Genomic DNA, 8,916 nt, shown 5'->3' on the forward strand with positions numbered 1-8,916 from the left:
TAGCGTTGCCGGTCCCTGTTTATGGAACCTCTTATCTTTATTACATTTATGACTGCATGGCGGCAAAATGCATGCAATCCGCACGCTTCTTGTCCTCATGCAAGGCCTGGGTTGTTGTGTCTCAAAGCGTGGCCTTCTCCTCCTGCGCCTCCTCCTGTTCCATCACGTGTGCTGCTGCTGGGTTAGCGTTATCGGTCCCTTTTCCTGGAACCTCTCATCTGTATTACATTTATGACTGCATGCTGACAAAAAGCATGTTACCTGTGCAAAGAAAACAGACATTTCCCTCATTTAAAAGACAGTTTTCCCTTTGAAACTTTAAAATCGATTTTCTCAAAAACTATAAGCTCTTTTTGCTATTTTTTTTCCTCTTGTACCCACTCCCAAGGTGCACATACCCTGTAAATTTGGGGTATGTAGCATGTAAGGAGGCTTTACAAAGCACGAAAGTTCGGGTCCCCATTGACTTCCATTATGTTCGGAGTTCGGCGCGAACACCCGAACATCGCGGCCATGTTCGACGAACGTTTGCGAACCCGAACATCCAGGTGTTCTCCCAACACTACCCCCCCTCCTTTCCCGGGCCTAGACCCCCACCTCTTCCTGGGCACTGGATCCATGGTGGTTTGGCTTTGCTACCCTTCTCTTCCATAGTCGTCCGCATCATGGACCATGCACACTGGTATAACTCAGGGTGTGGAGCCCCACACAGTCCAGACTCCGCTATTTGGCTATAATACCAGCCTGTATATGTGACAAGGGGTTAAAGGGGCTTGGGATGTACTATTTATTTCAATGTTAATAACACCAATATTCGCCAGGGATCCTTATATAACACTATTTCTGCAGTACAGCAATCACCGACAAAAATGCTGTCACTTTTCCCAGGGTTGACTATGTGTTAGTACACAGGAACACTGTGCAACTGTTTCAGTCACATGCATGGTTGTCCTGCTGGTGGTCCTGGATGTGCTTCTACCCCTTATTTACCAGAGATCCCTGTAGCAACTCCAGTATTCCCAGTTGATAAGTCACAAGAGCTGTTGTCCTCAACATTGAGGTCTCCTTAGCAAAAGGTACATTTTTCCCTGTGTGTACGTGTACTTGTAATGCCAAATAATACATGTGTAGGTAGGTCCTCTTTAAACCGAATTATAGATGAGTTGCTGTAATGTGCGTTTTCTCCCATCCATGGATCCTAAAATCTATCTGGGACTGCTGCAGAATCAGAGAGGTGTAATCAGAGTAAGGGAACAGTTTGGTAAGGACTACTATAATAAAATGCACATATAGAGGTGTTTATTACCAGCATAGCATCAATGAAAAGCTATTAAGGTGGATGAAGGAGAGCCACTAGTGGGCCCCTCTGATCCAGAACGGCCCGGTGCAGTCGCAACCTCTACTACACCACTGGTTACTACTCCTACTTTGCTATTTGCTGAGCGGTATTATTTACAATTCATTCTACTTTAAAGGATACGTGCACTTGTAGCCGATCTATAATAAATCAGCCCAAAATTATACCTTGATGGAAAATTCAGTGACTTGATGCTTGCCCTGCTGCTCTGGGAGCTTCCCCATGCCAACTCCTGCAACCCCCTTCCCCCAACACTGTCTGTCATGTCTATGGCAGCCTCACACATCTGTGTTCTGCAGAATTTACCTGATCAGCACCCCCCATTGAAGGGAAGAGTGGCCTGGACTGGCATGGCATTATATGTAAATGCCAGGAAGAGCATTTCCTTAAGAAGAACTACCTGGGATATAAAGGCATTCTTTCAGGAGTGTTTTTGCTGTATACAATCTGTGCAGGGCCAGAGCTACCATAGGAAAAAATTGGCAATTGCCCCGGGGCCCCATAGCCTGTAGGGGCCCCCAAGGTGTCCCTCCCCATCTTAACTGTTGATCCCCAGGGACTCTGCAGAGTGTGTTAAGTTGGGAGGTGATTGGGGGAGGGTCAGCAGCCAGCTCAGGGGCCCAGGAGGGAAATTTGGCTGCAACAAAGGGCCTCTGATGCTTTTTGGTTGGGGGTGTCTGTTGGGGGGCTAATTTTTCCCTCGGGCCCAATTGTTACTTGAACCGGCCCTGAATTTGTGTATTAATTTATCTGTTTTACAGCCAGACCTAAATAAAGACTGAGTATTTTCAGTAGCTATTTGATTTGAAAATGGAGTTGAGCTTGAAGAGTGGCTAAATGCTTTGGCGACTGTGATTGCTATAATCATGCTTATGATGGCTTGTGTGAGCGAGAAACGATTATGCCAGGAATTGTGACTGCACAAATCACTAACCACTGGAAATATTTTTTTAAGTTACATCCTGAAGAATGACTCACACAATGGCTGAAAAGCTCCCTCAATAAAATCACTCAAAGTAGCTGCAGCCGAACTGCTGAAAGAGTACATTAAATATCTCAGTAGGGGGTGGAACTTTCGAGTGGACTTATACTTAAGTCAAGTAAGCAGCTCTGTTGTATGAGTGAGAAAGCAACAGGGGATCCATTAGCAGCACCATCGCAGGGTCTCCTTCTACCTCTAAAGGGAATTTATTATAACCTCTTTACATAGTGATCCCCAGCTCTGGTCTTTGTTGTGCTGATCAGTTGCATAATGAGGTATTTGATGGCCCCTGGGGGTAATAAAACTTCCTTTCCCAGAAGAGATAGTGTGTGTATATAGCATACATCAAATAAAGGCACCTGGAAAAAAAGAGCTCAGGGGATTTCTGCTAGTAAAATATTGCTAAAATTAGCGATATTGCTTTTGCTGGATTGCGATAGTAAAATATCGGTAAGTTTTACTATGATTAAACCTAACCCTACTCTTACACAGAATCCTCCCTCTACCGATTACTAACCCTAAGATTCCGCTGAGGGTGCCTAACCTTAGGAACCCCTTGGTGGTGCATAACACTAAGATCCCCCTGGTGGTGCATAACCCTAAGATACCCCCCCTGGTGGTGCCTAAAACCTATAGCGCAACACTGTCCTAAACAACAGGGAAGATTTTCCTCTGTATTAATTCCATATAATTATCATTCAGGCAAGTATGATTCCACCTTGTGGTTCTTCTACTGGCATATCACCAGTGGCGGCTCCAGCTTCAGATTTTTGGGGGGCTCAAAGGGAGCACAAGAGCTGGCAGGTGCGGCTTACAGGGGGGAATTCCGCGGTGAGAAAAGGTGGCGTGGTCATGACATGTAGGCGGAGCTAACTAATGTAGTTGTACCAGCTAATGTAGTTACATAAAAAGAAATATGAAGTAAATGCACATAAGAGACAGCGTTTCACCAGTAAATGCACATAAGAGACAGCTTTTCACCAGTAAATGCACATAAGAGACATCTTTTCACCAGTAAATGGACATAAGAGACAGCTTTTCACCAGTAAATGCACATAATAAGAGACAGCTTTTCACCAGTAAATGCACATAAGAGACAGCTTTTCACCAGTAAATGCACATAATGACAAACAGCCAGTGTCCCCAGTATATGTAGCCAGGGATATATGTGCCCAGTATATGTAGCCAGAGGTATATGTGCCCAGTATATGTAATCGGGTATATGTGCCCAGCATATGTAGTCAGGGGTATATGTGCCCAGTATATGTAGGCAGGAGTATATGTGCCCAGTATATGTAGGCAGGAGTATATGTGCCCAGTATATGTAGGCAGGGGTATATGTGCTCAGTATATGTAGTCAGGGGTATATGTGCCCAGTATATGTAGTCAGGGGTATATGTGCCCAGTATATGTAGTCAGGGGTATATGTGCCCAGTATATGTAGTCAGGGGCATATGTGCCCAGTATATGTAGCCAGAGGTATATGTCCCCAGTATATGTAGCCAGAGGTATATGTGTCCAGTATATGTAGCCAGAGGTATATGTCCCCAGTATATGTAGCCAGGGGTATATGTGCCCAGTGTATGTAGTCAGGGGTATATGTACCCAGTATATGTAGTCAGGGGTATATGTCCCCAGTATATGTAGGCAGGGGTATATGTGCCCAGTATATGTAGTCAAGGGTATATGTCCCCAGTATATGTAAGCAGAGGTATATTTGACCAGTATATGTAGTCAGGGGTATATGTGCCCAGTATATGTAGGCAGGAGTATATGTGCCCAGTATATGTAGGCAGGGGTATATGTCCCCAGAATATGTAGTCAGGGGTATATGTGTCCAGTATATGTAGTCAGGGATATATGTGCCCAGTATATGTAGTCAGGGGTATATTTGCCCAGTATATGTAGTCGGGTATATGTCCCCAGTATATGTAGGCAGGTGTATATGTGCCCAGAATATATAGCCAGCGGTATATGTCCCCAGTATATGTAGTCAGGGGTATATGTCCCCAGTATATGTAGTCAGGGGTATATGTGCCCAGTATATGTAGCCAGGGGTATATGTGCCCAGTATATGTAGGTAGGGGTATATGTGCCCAGTATATGTAGGCAGGGGTATATGTCCCCAGTATAGGTAGCCAGGTGTGCCCCCAGCAGGAGGGGAGCAGTGCAGAGAAAAGGGAGAGCTGTGGGGAAGGGGGACCATCTCCCCCCTCCTTCCCTCACCTTGGGGCTCTCCCTCCATCGCTCTCCCCTCCAAAACAAAGTGTGGTGCAGTGGCTGGCAGCGAGCGGAACTTGCCTCCGTTGCAGGCGCGGGATGATTTACCGCTAGTCTGGTCTCGTCCAGAGCAGCGGCTGCGGCACCAGAACTTCTGGCGCTTAGAGCAAGACGGAGGTAAGTTCCGCCCGCTGCCAAACGCCACACAGCACTTAGTTCCGGAGGCGTGGGAGAGCCCTAAGGTGAGGGAAGAGGGTGGGGGGGAGATGGCCCCCCTTCTCCGCCGCTGCCCACTACTCTCCCTCCACCTCGCTGCTCTCCTCCTGCTCCCGTGGCGGGTGGGGTTTTAAGGGGGGGGGGGGCTAATGAGTCACCAGCTGGGGCTGAAGCCTGGGTAAGCCCCAGCGTGGCGCCGCCACTGTATATCGCCCCCACCACACACATATAGGAAAAGGACACACCCTCTATGAAGACCACCACTCTAGTCTTAGTCACGCCTTGGGGTTATTCCCGGGTCACCCCAGACCTCTACGATCTGTAAACCTCTTTCCACATATGGTCTGTATCCTCTAGTGGCTGTGTATGCCTCAGCTTGCTTGTGTTTTATACTTCCAAATAAAAACTTTGCATAGCGTAATACTGTCTTTCAAGTATAAACTTTAAAATTATAGCACTTACAATATCCATAAATTAAAATCCAGCATGAGTTTTTATGACTGGCTCTCCCCCGCATCGGTGGCCTCTTGAGGGCTTTCTCAATTGGCGTTGCTACAACACAAGGCTGCCGCGCACACAGCCGCTTCTCTGACTTCGCGTCCGCCCGCCTGGTTCACACTGCATACTTTATTTGGAGGTATAAAACACAAGCAAGCTGAGGCATACACATGTGTCAGTCAATAGGAGAGAAGGAGGCGGCACAAGTTGCTGCTGGCAGACTTAGTGGGGGTCGGTGGCAAAGCTCGATGTGCCCCCAGACAATAGCACATGTATGCAACAAAACAAGGTAGAAAGAGTCCGGGCACCAAGAAGCTGCAGAATCCACGTTTATTTCATCCCCACAAACCGACAGAAAAGGGTGCACAGGGCTGGTCTAACAGCCGTTTCACAAGCACAAAAACACTTGCTTCCTCAGAGACTTGAAACGGCTGTTAGACCAGCCCTGTGCACCCTTTTCTGTCGGTTTGTGGGGATGAAATAAACGTGGATTCTGCAGCTTCTTCATCCCCACAAACCGACAGAAAAGGGTGCACAGGGCTGGTCTAACAGCCGTTTCACAAGCACAAAAACACTTGCTTCCTCAGAGACGAAAGTCTCTGAGGAAGCAAGTGTTTTTGTGCTTGTGAAACGGCTGTTAGACCAGCCCTGTGCACCCTTTTCTGTCGGTTTGTGGGGATGAAATAAACGTGGATTCTGCAGCTTCTTGGTGCCCGGACTCTTTCTACCTTGTTTTGTTGAGGCATACACAGCCACTAGAGGATACGGACCATATGTGGAAAGAGGTTTACAGATCGTAGAGGTCGGGAGTGACCCAGGAATAACTCCAAGGCGTGACTAAGACCAGAGTGGTGGTCTTAGTAGAGGGTGAGTCCTTTTCCTATATAGGTGTGATGGAGGTAATATGCCAATAGAAGAACCACAAAGAGGAATCATATTTGCCTGAATGATAATTATATGGACTTAATACAGAAGAAAATCTTCCCTGTTGTTTAGGACTGTGTTACCTATACCTGCAGACTGTGATATTATCAAAATATATTGGCGCACTGCCTTGTACATCAGATAGGATTGCATTTGTGCGTCTGATTATACTGATTTTTCCTTAAACCTATGATTTCCCCCCTGGTGGTGCATAAACCTAAAACTTCCTCCGGGGGGTGCCTAACCCTAAGACCCCCCCATTGTTAGCTAACCCACCCCCTGTGGCACCTAACCCTACCCCTCAAACCTTAATCCCCCTCTAACGCAAAGCAGCGATATGCAACAAAGAAGTTACACTTGGGCGCATGGAGGAGCCCAATTACTGACAAGCAGAGTAAATTTTGCACACCCGGAGGCGCCCGATAGAATCTTGTGTGCCCGGGGGTTTGGGAAATGCAAACTGCGGAATTGCAGGCCACAATTTTGTGTGTGATCACAGCAAATCAGAGCTTTGCAAATCTATCAGTTGATTAAACAAATCACATTCACTTCTCCATGAGTTCTCCTAGACATGACCGTCACTAAACTTATGTTGAGTAAAGTTATAAATACCAGTCTGGCATACTCCTTTAATTGCATGCACTGGAGTGCGCTGGAAAGCCTGAGAGTAGCCTGGCACAAGGGCCTGTGGGAAGAGAAAGACAATGTTTTGTGGCTCCGAGATCTTTGGGCTCCATAGATGTGTGGCTGGAAGGTGGCATCATGTGTCCTTGAAACTGAAGACCTTCGGAAGGTGAGTATAGGGGAGATTTTAGAGAGTGGGGTTGGGTACACCATTAAGTTAGTTGTAAAAAGGGCGGGTTTAGTTAATATAAAGAACCTTGGAAATGTACTTGAAGTGAGAGAACCTAAAGTGGATTTTACAATACAAACAGATTCCGCATTAGAAGAAAACACTTCCTGTACCAACCTTGAGCCGTCCACTGTTCCCAAGCAGTTCCTCTCTGAACATATCTGGCAAGAGCTTGTTGCAGGGGGGTAACTAGAGGGGAGCAGCCCCAGCGATCGCAGAGGGGGCCCAGAGCTGTGGGGAGCCCCCCAACTACTAACCTTCCCTTCCTCTGATACAGAGTAATATAATTCAGATTAGTTGTTTTTGTTGCTATGCTTGTTATGGGTGTGAAGATTACGATGGCCACATAGTTTTTTGACCCTTGTGAGATGGGATTTAAGGCCATGAAGGGCACCAAGGGGAGGCAAGGGAAGGGGTGTGAACATTGGGAGGGCCCCCATCAAAGATTCACTTCGGGGGCCCAATGAATTGTAGTTATGCCATTGACTTGTTGGGTTTGTTCTTGTGGCCTTGCTCCCATCCGTGCACGAGTGCAATCATACTGAGCATGTACAGTATAGTCTGAGTTTTACTCAGTTCCTTATTATTATTATTATTATTTGTTTATAAAGCGCCAACATATTCCGTGGCGCTGTACAATGTAAGAAAACAAACAAGGGATACATAATGATACAGACAATAATATACATCAAATATGAACACTGATACAAGATACAGCACTGCTGATTACAACTTGATTTAACATGAAGACTAAAATGTATAAATGTCTAACAGAGGGCAAGCAATTAAATTAATAACATTCCATGACACAAAAGGGTGAGAGCCCTGCCCTTGCGAGCTTACAATCTAAAGGAATGGGGTGGAAACAAGAGGTGGGGAAGTATACAGTATATGTACAGGCAGTGCATGAGGGCATGAGCGGCTTTGTGCTGCTGCACAAGTATGAACCCTGTTTGTGCATGTACAATACAGCCTTTTTCATACACGCACAGGAGCCTGGCCGTGAACAAGTGGACTGTCCCAGGCAGCAGCAGTCGAGGACAGCATGGGAAGCTTCTGGAAAATACAGAGAATTTCTACTTCTTAGGTATGTTTTTTTTTTCCCTTTAAATTATAGTTTAACCACTTAAGCCTAACTGGACGGAAATTCTCGTCCAGTTAGGCTGCGCGCGCTCCCGTGCGTACTCCCGCCGCCTGCCGTTAGCCCAGCGATCATTGAAAGGGATTATAGATCCCTTTCACTGATCGAAGCCAACCGGAGAAAAGCCGACAGCGTCTCTTTAGATGCTGCGGCTTTTCTGAGTTCAAAAAGTTCCTGGTCTTCATTCTTCTTCCTGGGAGTGAGATCGATCGCTCCCAAGACTTTTTGACTGTGGCCATCTTATGGCCAAATAGTAAAACTACACCCACAACCACTTTCTATTAAATAAATACATTTTTTTAACATTTAAAATTAGCTTTTTGAACTCAGAAAAGCCGCAGCATCTGAAGAGACACTGTCGGCTTTTCCCCCGGGGGGCTTCGATCAGTGAAAGGGATCTATAATCCCTTTCAATGATCTCTGGGCTAACGGCCGGTGGCGGTAGCACGCACGGGAGCGTGCGCAGCCTAAATGGATGAGAAATCAATATAATGTATTAAATTATGGGCTTTTAAATAGTGATGGACGCAAATTGAAAAAATGCACCTTTATTTCCACATAAAATATCGGCGTCATACATTGTGATAGGGACATCATTTAAATGGTGTAATAAGTGGGACAAATGGGCAAATAAAGTACATGGATTTTAATTATGGTAGCATGTATTAATTTCAAACTATAGTGGCCAAAAGCTGAGAAATAATGATTTTTTTTCCATTTTTTTC

The 8,916-nt window shown here is 46.0% G+C and overlaps 1 long non-coding RNA gene across 1 annotated transcript in view; it reads left to right on the top strand.

Annotated features, from left to right (window-relative positions):
- LOC137570408 (uncharacterized) overlaps positions 1 to 8,085 on the top strand; it is a 172,523-nt gene extending 164,438 nt beyond the window's left edge. The window contains exon 3 of the long non-coding RNA XR_011031024.1: positions 8,043 to 8,085. This is a non-coding gene — a long non-coding RNA (uncharacterized lncRNA). The remainder of the gene's footprint in view (positions 1 to 8,042) is intronic.
- Positions 8,086 to 8,916: the final 831 nt, after the last annotated feature.

The sequence above is a fragment of the Hyperolius riggenbachi genome, chromosome 4 (genome assembly GCF_040937935.1).
Source record: "Hyperolius riggenbachi isolate aHypRig1 chromosome 4, aHypRig1.pri, whole genome shotgun sequence".
NCBI lineage: Eukaryota > Metazoa > Chordata > Amphibia > Anura > Hyperoliidae > Hyperolius > Hyperolius riggenbachi.